At 40.5% G+C, this 13,836-nt stretch overlaps 1 protein-coding gene across 1 annotated transcript in view; it reads left to right on the forward strand.

Annotated features, from left to right (window-relative positions):
- The first annotated feature begins 2,865 nt into the window (after positions 1–2,865).
- add1 (adducin 1 (alpha)) overlaps positions 2,866–13,836 on the forward strand; it is a 30,082-nt gene continuing 19,111 nt past the window's right edge. Inside the window, exon 1 of the mRNA XM_030767220.1 lies at positions 2,866–2,967. The gene's annotated coding sequence lies outside the window, so the exon portion shown is untranslated. The remainder of the gene's footprint in view (positions 2,968–13,836) is intronic.

The following is a 13,836-nucleotide window of genomic DNA, read 5'->3' on the forward strand; positions in this document are numbered from 1 at the left end:
GGCTCACTTGTCTGTTAACTGAATGAGGAAGTTCTGTGCACCAAACAGGTAGACTTACTGGCTCTAGCTGTCACGCAGGCAGTGTGCCAGAAATGTTTTGGGATCAGCGTTTACTGGTAAGTGCTTGAGTAAAAATATTGCGCCACCCAAACTACAGCTCATATCCTCCAAAAGCTTAGGCAAAGCATGGTCACTGATAGTTGTGTGTTTGGAAACTGCTGAAAAAACTTTCAGTTGTGCAAAGACTGTCGCAATTCTACTCAAGGAAGAATAAGAAGTACTTAATTTGTCACACACACACTGAGCAGTGAAATGCAGCCTTTGCATTCAACCCATCCTAACACCAGTGAGCACACACACCCCTGCTCCTAGCTCATAAGCATATGTTAGTGCATTTTTGCCAGTGTCTTGGTCAAGGCCACTGACAGGAGTACTAATCCTAGCATGCATGTCTTTGCAGTGGGAGGAAACCAGAGAATCCAGAGGAAACCCACAGAGCACCCAGAGGAAACCCAAACGTGCCGGGACAGGCAGGGTTCGAATCCAAGACCTTCTTGCGGTGAGGCAACAGTGCTAACCACTGAGCCACCATGAGGTCCAAAATTTCATAGTTCTGTGAAAACTATTATTCTTGGTTCCATCAAATTCTTTAAAGTTGAAACTGTGGTATCTGAGGTTGAGACAAAAGTCTGTTTACCCTCCAGGTCATCAAAGGAGAAGAATGCCTTGGTCTCATTTCAAAGGGAAGGAACAAGGAGAACATTCATGAAATTTCCACTTTTAGTCACAGTATCAACCATTATTACACATTGCCAACAGAGACTGGTATACAACCCCCCATATTAAAAATTTTTCGGTTTGTTATACAGTTTTGCAGGAGATTACTGCCGATTCCCATTTTTTTGCGTGAAGATTTCACACGGATGTCAGAAGGTAGAAAAGTAAACGCTTACTACAGCCTATAATGAACAGGTGTGTTTGGGTGCATTTATTTATTTTGTAATTACTGTAGAATCACACTTGAATTGACATTAAATTGACTGTCATAAGTAATCTGAACTAAGTCATCACTTTTGTGTAGGCAGTGTCATAGCTATCAGTGAAAAGTTAGAGGCTGTGAGCATTCTGAAGATTCCTAAGGCTAAAAAAGACGTCAGGATTACAGCTGGGCTTTAATCAGCCTTATGCAGCAGTTCTCAGCCAAAACAGACTTGTTTTGTGAACCGAAAAGCGTTACTTATTAGTCTAACCTATCGATGTTAGCATGCTCTCGTCTGCCGCCATCTAGTGGTGATTAGTGGTTAAATACGTTTAAATCCTTATGTTTAGGCATATTCACCATAAATAACATATAAAACAAAGCAGGTACATGCAAATTGACAGTTAGATGCTAAAACAAACGCTTCAAACTTGACGGCTAAATGCATTTGTGTGAAGTAGTATTTGCAGAACCTGTTCAATGTTAATAGTTTAACTACACAGAACTGGAAGATCTTCACCCCTGCACGCCAATCTGTCTTTCAGAAACAAAACATAACAAAACAAAAACAAACGAAATGATCGCTATATCAAGTCCCTTTGAGAACGAATAAATATCATATTTAAAACGTTACATTATGTGACTTGGTAAAGCAGGAAAAGGACGTACACAGCGCAGCTCTCTACCTTTCGACAACACCTTTGCGGTGAGCAATAAACTGATTGCCAGACGTGCGTGATGGAGGGCATCGTGCGGGCCACGTCACGTGACACATCTTAATACAGTGCGATTGAATATATGGTCCAAGGACTGTAAATATATTCCATCCAACGAGAATCTCTATGTTATGACAAGCTTATGAATTTCGTCTTTCTCTAACAATGTCCAGAGAACACTTCTTAAATTGAAATTTGGAAATAAATGTAAACATATGAGGCAAATTAATAACAATAACATAAAGCATTTAACATAAGGTATAATGTAGATACAGATAAGAAAAGCTCCACACATTCTCTTTACTCTCTTCAAAATGTTTTAAACCCTAGCTTAGTCTGGATCCTCTTCAAAGAAATTAACTTTGGTGTTCACTTCTTATGGCCACTTAAGCTTACATTTATGTATGCATATGTTCCACAGATGTCAAAGAAATTCTTTAAATATAAATTGTTATGCGAGCTCCTTGTTCTACCGCAGGTTCATGAAGCTAAGGCCAGGTGTAATAATAACCTTTCCAATTCCTAATGCGAGTAAACACAATTAGTAGGGCGCTAATCAGAGTCCCGCTTCGTAGTACTCCTCTCAGATGATTCTCTTTGTGTAAATACATGATCCGCTTATGCAAAGCACCACACACTCAAACACTGACTTTAAGAAACCAATGGCAGTCATGTAAACAGCCTATACAATATTTTTAGAATGTATACTGCACTGTCACGCACTCATGCCAACTTATAAAATAATAAAGCCTGTCGTTTAATGAGTCACAAATCAAATACAAAACGCTCTCAGTGTGCATAGTGGGTACGAGTGAAAATTGTGTAAACTTTAACGATCCATCGATATATTTTTAATGCGGTTTAAGAGAAAAAATATGCTGATAGCCTACACTGCATCATGTTACACTCCCTTTTGGTATAATCTACGTTTATTTTTTATTTTTTTAAATCGAACATTCTCAATCTCGGACATCTGTATTCTTGACTGTACTACTTCAATGCTGGGGAATGGCCAATCAAATTCCTCATTATTGAGACGCGTTAAAAGGGCTTGTGAGGCGACAAATGTGGCAGCTCGATATTGCGAAGTGTCTTGCGCTGCCGCACCCCTGTGAGAGCGCAGATAGGGGCGGAGTGACGCAAAAACTACAGGCAACAGCAGACCTTTTGAAAACAGTAGGCTTGTAGACAAAAATAGTGTATTTTGCAAGCCCGAGCCAATCTTTGTCGACAAGTTGCCGCCCTTTTAGACCACATCGAACCTAAAGAAGGGTAAGTAATGCCACGATCTCATCTCGCTGTCTTTGCAAAACCATTAAAACGGTAACTTGAAATGCCTCTCTTTGATCGGATTTGTGTAATGTAGCAAGCGTGCTAATAATGCTATCGCCAATGCTACTGTACCAATGCTGAGGGGCGTGTGTGCGGCAGTTTCTTTGAATTAGTCTTGGATTTGCTTACAGGCCAACAATTATTGGTGATATACATGGCACACTTCTTCAGATATCTTTGCAAGCGGCAGACGTGGGCCAATGTGTTTTTACGGTATGATGGAGGCCATAAGCTCTCTGGTGTTTGTAGTTTTCAAATACCATGCGTCTTATTCCGTTTGGATTCTCGTTATTTCTCCCTTTCACTGCAGTGCTATTTTTTAAACATTAAATGAAATACTTAGTCGTTAAATTCTTAGTTTTCGCGGTTAGGGACAGTGTAAAACCACTGTGTGGTAAGGAGTCCTCTGTATTTAGCCTATGCCGAAATCCATTTTGATCGAAGCTGGGATTTCATGGGAAATCTTATTTCTGTTAATTGGCAGTGAATGAGATCGTAACCATCCCATGAAAGGGTAGGCCTGCTTCTCCTGTGATTTTACTCTGTGTCATGTAGTAGCACTGTGCCGAAGTTGCGAGAGGACGTGGATGCTTTGTGTATGTTTTTGTTGTGACTGTAAATGGCTGAAATGTATGTATAGTTTGGAGAGTCAATCTCAACCCTTGCTTTGCATTTTAATTGACTTGGAAAATTGTCACCTGTAGTTATACACAACATCCCCTTTTGAATTCATCTGAAGCACACCCATATATGCTCTTTTTTTCTAAGACTATCGAATAAGAAAATACCATCAAAATAATGTCACAGTAGACCACTAGCTGCTATACAGGAGGGATGGTTTGACTGATGGATTGAACGTGTGCATGACTATACTGAGCTTAGTATGAACGTTCGAGTCAGAGTTTTAGCAGAAACATATACACTGTGTGTATGTAAACGGTCCTGTGAACATTTTTTTCATGGGGGACAGATTTCTGCATATTTGCTGTGCATGGTTCTGGCTGTATATAGAGTATCTAAGTGTGTTTCCTCTCCTGTTGTACTCTTAATGCTCTCTCCCCATGTTGGCTCTTTCACCTCCCTCCAGTAGGAGGATTAGGAGACTGAGTGCCAGGTCTGATAGCGGGATGAGGGTAACTCCCTGGATTCTGTTATTCCTCAGGAATGAAGCTCAGTCTGGATTCCCTCACTCTCTCTTGCTCTCTCTGTTTCTGTTGCTCCCAGCTTCTGGCTTTTTGTCTAGTTTTTCCTCTCTTTCATTCTTTCTTTCTTTCATATAGTGTATCTTTCTTTTTTCAATGATTCCTCCATTTCTCCTCTGTGTTTGCTTTACTCTTCTACCCCACACCCCTTGACCTTTCTAAAGCTGCAAATGTGTTCTTCATTTGGAATTGTTGATTTACAGCCCCCCCCCTCCCTTTCCTTCCTTTATTCTGTGAACCGTCTTATGTGTCACACCAGAACTGCTTTGCCTCAAGCTACAGAGATAAGAGTTTTCTCTGTGTTGGTGTGTATGTGAGATGTAGATAGCAGCAAACATGCATTAGCACTTCATGTGATTCTGATGTTATGTCATTTGCTTGCACAATTTCCTCTGTAGTTCTCTAGACAAACAATTAAGTGTTTGTTGAGTCATACCGCCAACAAACTAACAGCACTTGGTATTTGAACTTCAATGACATAGTCTGATTAGTTATATATAGGCCTGTGTATATATGTATGTATGTATGTAAGTATATGTGTGTGTATGTCTGTCTGTATGTATGTTTGCATGTATGTGTATACATTTAATGTATATACATTAAAAATGTCTAAGAAATCAGTATAGGGGAGTTTTTGGCATGAGTTTGTATGACTGGTGTGAATCACACGATTTGCGCACGATACATGCTGCTCTCTCAGAAAAACTCTGTAAGCACCATGGACCCAAGCAGATGACTCCTTTATTTATTTTATTTTTGTTAATACTGGCACCATGGACCCAAGCAGATGACACCCCCCCCCAATTATTTTGTTTTATCTTTTTTAAATACTGGTTTTGTTGCATTTTGACGGACTTAGCAAGTCAGTTTTAATTCGGAGAGTGTGGAAATGTTTTAGAATCAACAGAATGAAACTTACAAGTTGTCAAAAGCGCTGAAAGCATTTTTCTTTTTAAAATAATATTTTGAATATTAGAGTGCAAATATATGATTATTATGAGGCAGTTTCCAATTTGGATTAAAAAAACTTGGCTAGCAGGAGACTGAACACCACTGGGGTTGCTGGCATTAATAGTTTTACTGCATGGGGTCATTGTGTTGTTTTGGTTTAAAACGATGATCATCCAGAGTTTACACATGTTTTATGTGTGGTTAACCACACCCAGATAAACGCCAGCACCAGACTAATTCCCTCTCTGTCCCTCCCCTCTCAGCACATCTGCTCCATGTCATGGTTGAGATAACTGCACACTCCACTCCCTCAAACTGGGTCACTGTGTTATTGTTTATGAATCATTTACTGTTAATACACGATGGTTATTCATTCTACAGTTTCAGTGTTTCATTCACGACAAACCTTTTGAAGGTTACTCATTCTAAACAAACTTCACTCTTTCTGATTTTGCTACAGTCGTTCACATGGCATGGGGAAGTTGTTGAATTTGGGACTTTATAATGCGTATTCCAGGCTCTCCTGCACTGCTTTGCATAATGTCACTTTACCAGGCCGTCTGTCATTTCTCTCCAGTCACTCATGCTCTGCTGCAGGTGTGGATGAAAAGGAAAGTAGTCTCAGGTTTATAGTTCTCCATTTCAAATCAGTCTCTCAAACAATAAGACAGACCTTGTGTTCTTTCGTTCAGCCCTTCTCTCCTCTGACTCATGACTGATCTCTCTCTTTGTTTTTGGACACTGTCACTGAACTGTTTACGCTGATATTTCAGCCTGATTTAGTGATGGTTTTCTTTTTTAGTGTGTGCTACAAATTTCTTTCTTAAGCCAATTTATTCAAATCCATTAAAGCTATTTTATGACTTAATAAAAAAAAAACCTAAATTAAAAGGTGATACTGGTGATTTGGTTCAGTATAGCCCTGTTAGGAAAATTCTTGAACCCCCTGGAGCTATCTAAACTCACACACACACCCACACACACATGCTGTGTTCCAAGAAAAGATTGAGTTGTCAGTATTATCAGTGTTGATGCAGTACATTGTTTTCGAATTTAGGTTAAGTTGTTTTTGTTTTTAGATTATTTGCCACTATTATACCAAGGGAAACAAAATTAACTTTATGAAGGTAGTATAATGCAGAAATCTGGCCTGTAACTTCACTCTGGATTCAAAGCCACTCTCTCAAATGAAAACATATTCAGATCATGTTTTGTTATTGTTTGCCATTTTGGATATGATGGAAATGTCAGAGACGTTCTCTACGGGGTTACCAGGGCACGCGCTGTGCAAACATAACACAGACATCCAAAAAAAACAAAAACAAAATCAAATTCACAAGCAGTTTTCTCACAATGCTGCTCTATACATCAGAAACGCAAGCAGCATTTTTATCAGATTAAAAAACCCAATATAATTATTCTGGGTTAAACTATGACAAGCATTCAGCCTCTCTGACTGACAGGTTTTGCTTGTTTCCTAGCAATGGACAGAGATCTTCCTGTTTGGCTCATGGGTACATACACACAGTTACACAGCTCCACAGGTTTCTCCGGTCAGCATCATTCAGTTCTATTAGGGTCCCAGCAGAGCGCTTTTAAAGAGAGTTCAGCCCTGTCAGACAGTTGGAGCAGGCCCAAGTCACTCTACAGTACTGGCCGGTCGTACAGCTGTAGTGATATGAACTTGGCCTGCTAAATGGGAGGCCAGCGCTACAGCGACTGAGATGGAAATTTTGGGATGGGTTTATTTTATTGGCATTATTAGCACAGTTTTGTTTTTTTTTAAATAATCATTATAGTTAAGCCACTATCGGTTTCACTTGGCTCAGCTGAAATACTGGACCCCATGAAATCCTTTAGTTTGGTAAATTCAACCTGAGTTTCAGCTGTAAAATTTTTCCTCTGTTTGGATTTTTTTTTTTCTTTTTCTAGCTTCCCACACAATGACCAATGTCTCTCTCCTCCTGCCCCTCCCTCTCTCTCCCCCTCCCTCTCTCTCTCTCTCTGGTCCTTCAGTCCTCCCATACACAGATCTTCTCTCTCTGACATCTGAGAAACTCTGCTGCTGTTCAGGCCAGAGCAGTGTGGCTTTAGGGTTTAGGAAATGGAAAATGCTCTACAGGCCTCTGGACATATACAGAACATTCTGGATCATGCTGGAATCAATATTACTCATTCTTTTGTCTTAGTTGCTGGGCCTTTGGGAGAATTGATTGCAGCAAAACTTTCCAGATGTTTTTTGCCTGAGCTGTAAGTGAGACCCGAAAGATTTTTGGACTAAGTATCCAGAGTTGGCTCTGGGAGAGCAGGGCTGTTTACTCATCTGGAACACACAAACCCACTTAACTAAATTACAAAAAAAAAGCCTGCTGTAAGTTGTAATGAAATGTGAAATTAATAGCACACTGCTGTGTTTGTGAGTGGGCTGGGTTTTACTAGAGAAGAGTGCTATTAAAATGTTATGTAATCTTGCAAGCCATTCACTGGTTTCTATGGTAATGTGTTTTGTTTCCATAGTGACCACTGACAAGACTACACTGTTGCACTCTTGAAATGGCATACCATTTGTGGTGTCCAAAAAGGATTTAGAAAACATTCATATGCATCCATACTCACCCATTTTTGGGGAGTATGTGCAGGCCTTCATATGGGTTTTGTGGACAGTTGTGCTGAACTCGCTACATAGCTGCATAAGGTAATGCAAACAACAGCATCACCATTGCATTTGTAGTTGAAGCAATATCAGTCAAGTCTTTTTTTATAATTCAGATACAACAGATACAACCAGCAACCTAGTCAGACATGTCCTTTTGGAGTTAAAAGAATCCTACTTGGGAAAATGAAAATGTTTGACCCACAAGTTGTTTATACCAGTAATCCCGTAAAGAAATCTCCTGTGTATAGACAGGCTTTACAAGGCCCTTCAGACGGCCAGACTCCTGAACCTATGATTCGTCACTGCAGACTTGGCCGTCTAATGCCAGGATATATCCACTAACATCCACTTACCCTGCAGATCAGTCAGGGTCAGGATGTCTCTGCAGGAGGTAATTAGGAACAAGCAGAGACCTGTCTGAGAGGAGTGTTTATTTTATTCATTTGTTTTCATCACATTTAGCTTCAATGACATTACCTAATGTAATTCAGATATGCGAGGCTTACACAAATGGTTCTGGTTGATTTCCTAAAAAGTACACACTTAAAACTGTCTTTCTGGTTCAGACTGATCAGACTGATCTGTATGATCTAACATGGCAACTGAGATTTCTAGGAAAACAGGAATGCAACACTCGCTGACATGGTGTAAGGTCAAAAAATTGTTGGCTTGGAATGCAATTTGAATATATTTATTTAATTTGTTCTGTATCAGCCTTGTATTTCAGCTTTCCAAACGCTAACACGCCTTAAATCTTTCTGAATGGGATTCTTTCAGCCGACATCATCTTTATAAGTTGTGTCAGCAAACAGATTTTTTAGATGGTCCATTGTAGCACTCTTACATGAGTGAGGGCTTGATGGCTTGTATGTTCTGGTCATTGGAATGCTACTTTAGAAAGAACAAAAAGAGACAGACAGACATGCGTGGACCCTTTGTTAATATACGAATTTAACATTGTGCTTTGTGGTGGTGTTAATGTTGGGGGGAGGGGGGGGATGTGACTATTGGCTGTAATGACATGTTACAGCACAAGTGAGTTGCAATCCTGATGGAATGGCCCTCTAGGAGCCGAGATCACCCGAGGTAATGATGCAAGACACCTTAAAAACAGACAGTGTCAAGGCACTAATGCGGATTAGGAGATGGTTGGCATCAGAACAGAAGGGAATAAAGTTGTATTCAACTGAGTTGTCAAAAACGCATGTGGTAAAAAGACATTTCTCTTTACAAGGCATTAAACTTGTCCAGTACTAATGGAAAAATCAATGTAAAGCTCTTTGGAAAAACTGTGGCCAGCACAACCCGGGGTTGGAGTCCTGTCTGCCTTTTAGAAGATGAGGATTTACAGTGTATAGACTTAAATCAAGCTGGACTACATCAACATAAACCAGCAGGCCTATATTGATAAGAAATCTTCATTACTAGATTCAGTTTTTACAAATATTTAATTACCGATTTGTCAAAATTTTTGGAAGAACTGTTCTAGAATGTCATAAGTAATGTATTCAGCATTTTTAATGAGTGTAGCCTCAAATGTATCGGAACTTGAAAGTTTTCAGATTTTTACAGAACTTGCTGTGTAGACTAACGAGGGCATGACACATTTTGCTACTGACGCTGGCTCGCCCTGCTTTGTTCAATCATAGGCCTGTTTAATGGTATGATTATTGCACTGCTTAGGTCCAGATACATTTGTAAATAATCGAAAGATAAAATAGAAATGAAATAAATAAAGTAAGCCCAATAAAGAAGTAAAAATGAAGGGAAACCTGAATTATCACGAGTGATATTCGCTGTGCTATCCGTGGAGGCAGCCTGAAGCTACTTCCATTGAGGATCAGTTTCATTACGAACGTCGAAATGGCAGCTATTCGTTTTGACGGCCTCTGCGCAGAGAGATAAAATTAGCAAGCAATTTCTTCATTACATGTGATCTACTAACGTTGATGTACACATAGATAATAGCCTAAACAGTCTCATTTCAGTATTTCACATTCCCTTTAAAGACGTGTTGTAGTGCGATATTTTGACTTGGACCACCGCGTGTGAGGCCGTTAAATGAAGTCAGAAAGCGAAATTTCATGTGTAAGTATACATGTTGGCAGGACATCAACGATAAAAGTAATAGTATTGCAGCGTTACGTTGGTTGTCCTCTCATTTGTTTTATAGCTCTAAAATGACTGGAGCAGTTAATGAAGATGACCATGTTTAATGGTTACATCGTAGGGCACTGAGGAACTACGCCAGTGATATCGCTGTTCTTAACAAATCTCGTGCGTGATCTATCCAAGAAGCTTGTAAATGATATAGGATTTACAACAATCCCCCATACTCGCCGCCCGTCAGAAACAGTCCAGGCCTGTTTACGCTAATTAAATGCACAAATACACCCATACACATGATACATACGCCCTTTTGACACCCTTCAGCCCTTCTCCGCCCACTGCAACCGAAACTCCCACAGGGACATCCAAAATTGCGTTGAAATTTAAATTCTCAAAAATCCACCGCTCACAAAGGTTACCACTTAAAGATCAGCAGACATCCAGGCGTTGTCACATTGCATCAGTTCACGCGATTATATGTGGTTTTTTGTGCTTGCGCTGACAGCCTGTTGAAACATCAGCAATTGTTTGGGAACTTTGACCTTTAGTATGTCAGAATACGAGTATACACCTACATCTTGGTATGACTACCTGTTCCAGTTTGCGTGGGAGTACATGGTAAGCTTGACAGTCTTTATGTTAGATAATATCTGCAAATGTGGTTTTGGGTGGTGGAGGTGCCCTGATGCTGTCAAACTGAAATTCACGGCTGTGTCATTTAGGTTGAGGTGTTTGTGGTAACATGGGTGTTTTGACTTTATGTGGGGAATCTCTGTCTGCCAAGTTAAGGTAACCAAGGGATTTTCCCAAAGCACTTTTACAGGATCCATAGCTTGAGAATCCTGCTGAGCCTGCCGGAAGTTACACTGACGTAGAGAAACTCCTGTTAGGCCAGAGGAAAGGCCAACCTCTGGGGAGTTTCTCCATACTCTTCTGTCTGCTTCTGAGCGGGGAATTTTAGATGCAGAGCATTGTTTACACAGTGGTACCTTGGCTCAAATGAACATTTATGTCAGCTTAGTGTCTGTATCATTACTCCTTTAGTCATTAATGGTACTTTATACACCCAGAGCACATTTAACACCATTTGTTTACACTGGTATACTTGGCCATCACTTAACTTGTTTGCACCGGTGCTTTGGGGAAGTTAAATTCCGTTGCTGTACATACAGTATTTGTGCCTTATACGCCAACAGGGAAGTTTTGAGAAAGGGATGTAGAATTCTCGGTAGGAAAGAAAAGCCAAAGAGCTTTCTCAGCCTGCTTAGATTTAAAGCTGAGGTTTGCCCGTCTAATCCCAGCCAGATAACAGATGTGTTTGGCTCTGTGGTCTTATGGAGACTCAGAATATACTGTGTGCTGTTTGGGGTTCGGGGATATATAGTGTCACTGCAACGTGAAATTTGTGCCAGCGTGTGAATCATAAATTGGGGGAAGAACATGCACTCCCCTAAAGGCTGTGATTGATTGGTTTCACTGGGAGTCACAGTAAAAGCGGGCCGTTGTTATCAGATTGGGTCAGAAGGTTCAGTCATGACGTAAGAAAAACTAAAAACCAATAAAACAACAACAGTAGGAGAAAAAATGTTTTATCTCTATTGTACTTCTGGTACAGTAGAGAACAGAAGCCTGCTTAACATCTGAATATTTTTTGTTTCTTTCCTTGGTTGCACTGTGACAAATCTGTTCAGGTTTGCAAATATACATTGGGCTACAAATGACTGCACTCCAGGTTTTCCTCAGCATCCATTCCAAAGAGAAGTGGGTGGAGCCGGAGTTGCCGATTGCAGATCAACAGAAAGCATTGATATTGACATAGTATGGACCATTCTTCCTGTCTGTGGGGGACTGACTGACTAAAGTCATCCTAGGTCAAATGACAGGATGTGTCTCCTATTTCCTGCCTGTTTTTCTATATAATTTAATTGAATGAGAACACGTCTATGGTTTTCAAGGTCTTTTCTGTTAAGCTGCAGAATATTTTTTGTTGGCTGTGTGAGTGAGAGTTGATTTGAAGCCAATATTCATGGTCTGGTTTTTGACCCTATTGAACTTTTTCGTGAGTTCTGGGATTTGTGATTACCATGGAAACAAAAGCTCTTCCTTCCTGGTTATCTATAGATGCCTGCGTAGTTTCCTAGGAGACTGTGAACAGGGCTTTGTACGTATCCCACGCATTTTTAACCAATTTGAGGGGGAGTTTATTGTTTAAGTCATTGGTAGTAATGATACATTTAATTAAAAAGAGACACTGAGAGACTTCATTTAAGTTTAGAAGATTTTTATGCAGTTCTTGAATGCATCTGGACGCTGAATATTGTTTTCTGTTGAATTCAGTACTTCAGACAGTTTTGCAGAGGCACTTTTCCTGTACGCACGCACGCACGCACGCACGCATGCACACACACACTTCACGCATGCACACACGCACACACACACACTTACACGCATTCACAAGCAGATCCTCTCTGTGTTACACAACCCTTCAGTTATTTCCTGCTCTGTGCTCCAGCAGGGGCCAGGGTGGTGCTCAGCCGTCGTTTTGGGTTGCAAGCTCCTCTGTTGATGTTACTGTTTGGATTGTAGTGTGTGTTATGCTTGTACCAGGGTCATAGGCATATCTTTTTGAGATATTTTAAACTGAGTTTGATAAGTAATTTCCCACTCACTGTATGTCTGGATTTGTGAATCGTACAGTAAGCGCAGCCTTACACGTATTCGGTATAATAAATTAAATCTGTGCGTCAAGATGTCAGCCAGTGGTTGTGTGTGGTTTCTCAGGCGTGTGGAGATTAGCTGTAACTCAGGGTGTGTGAGCAGGAGAGGAAGACAGGAAATTAAAGTCCTGATTTTCCCACTGTGGCAGAACTCCCAGAGACCTCAAACAATCAATAAAGCTGAGTCAGAGAGATTCTCTCTCTCTTGTTCAAGTCTCTCTTTCACTCATTCTGTCTTGTTTTCACTCCCTCTCCCTCCGCCTCCCTTCTGATGGAAATCATTTGCTGATGGGTTTTTCTGGCTGATTTTCATCACTCTTTTGGCCACATAGTCTGAACCAGCTTCACTCAAGACAATGCAGCAATCATACTCTCATGGGCTCAACATGCAGTCACATTAATAACGCCCCAAATAGTGGAGACTTGTTTTTTGGAAATTTGGTAGGCGCGTAGTGTTTCCCTTGAAGGCTTGTGTTTTAAAGGGGAGCGTAGTACCTTGATTTGAGTGTTTATTCATTTGGCCCAGATGTCTGGAGTGTTGTAACTTTGGTCGTTCTCAATTTTGACTCCTCAGTAAGTAGTCACTTTGAACAGTCTCACTTGGTTGAGGCAGTCTAGCTGTTCAGTCTCTCAGCTGTGCGTGTTTCTGAAGCTCTCTGTGGTTGTTACGGCAGCGGTGACCTGCTGCGATTTTGGAAGAGATGCTTTGAGAAAGATTAATGTCCGAGGGGAGCAAAACTCTCTGACTTCAGTGTGCCAGCACCCCATCTCTCTCTCTCTCTCTCTCTCTCTTTCTCTCATGCTCAGTTCTAATGGCTCTTTGTCCTCTTTACTGCTGAATCTGTAGTTAGTGGGCATTCTAAAAAGCATCTTATATCCATAAGTGCACTCAGCTGCACTGAACATCAACAGTGAACTGTACATATTAAATATATTAGCACTTACTGTGCCGTAGCCTGCCTCATCCCAGCTATTATGTCCTTCACTTCTGCATGTGAGATGTAAAAGCTTAGTATATTTTCAAAGTATGGAAAATTTGTCTAATCGAGTCACAGAGACTTTAAGGCCTGAATGACATGACCAAGTGCTTGAGAAGGTATGAAAGTAAGAACATTCACAGGGAGTTCTGTTCTGTGTATAGATGATTGTTTGTGCTGTAGGCTGTGTACTTGCA

Source organism: Chanos chanos, chromosome 3, assembly GCF_902362185.1.
Source record: "Chanos chanos chromosome 3, fChaCha1.1, whole genome shotgun sequence".
Lineage (NCBI taxonomy): Eukaryota > Metazoa > Chordata > Actinopteri > Gonorynchiformes > Chanidae > Chanos > Chanos chanos.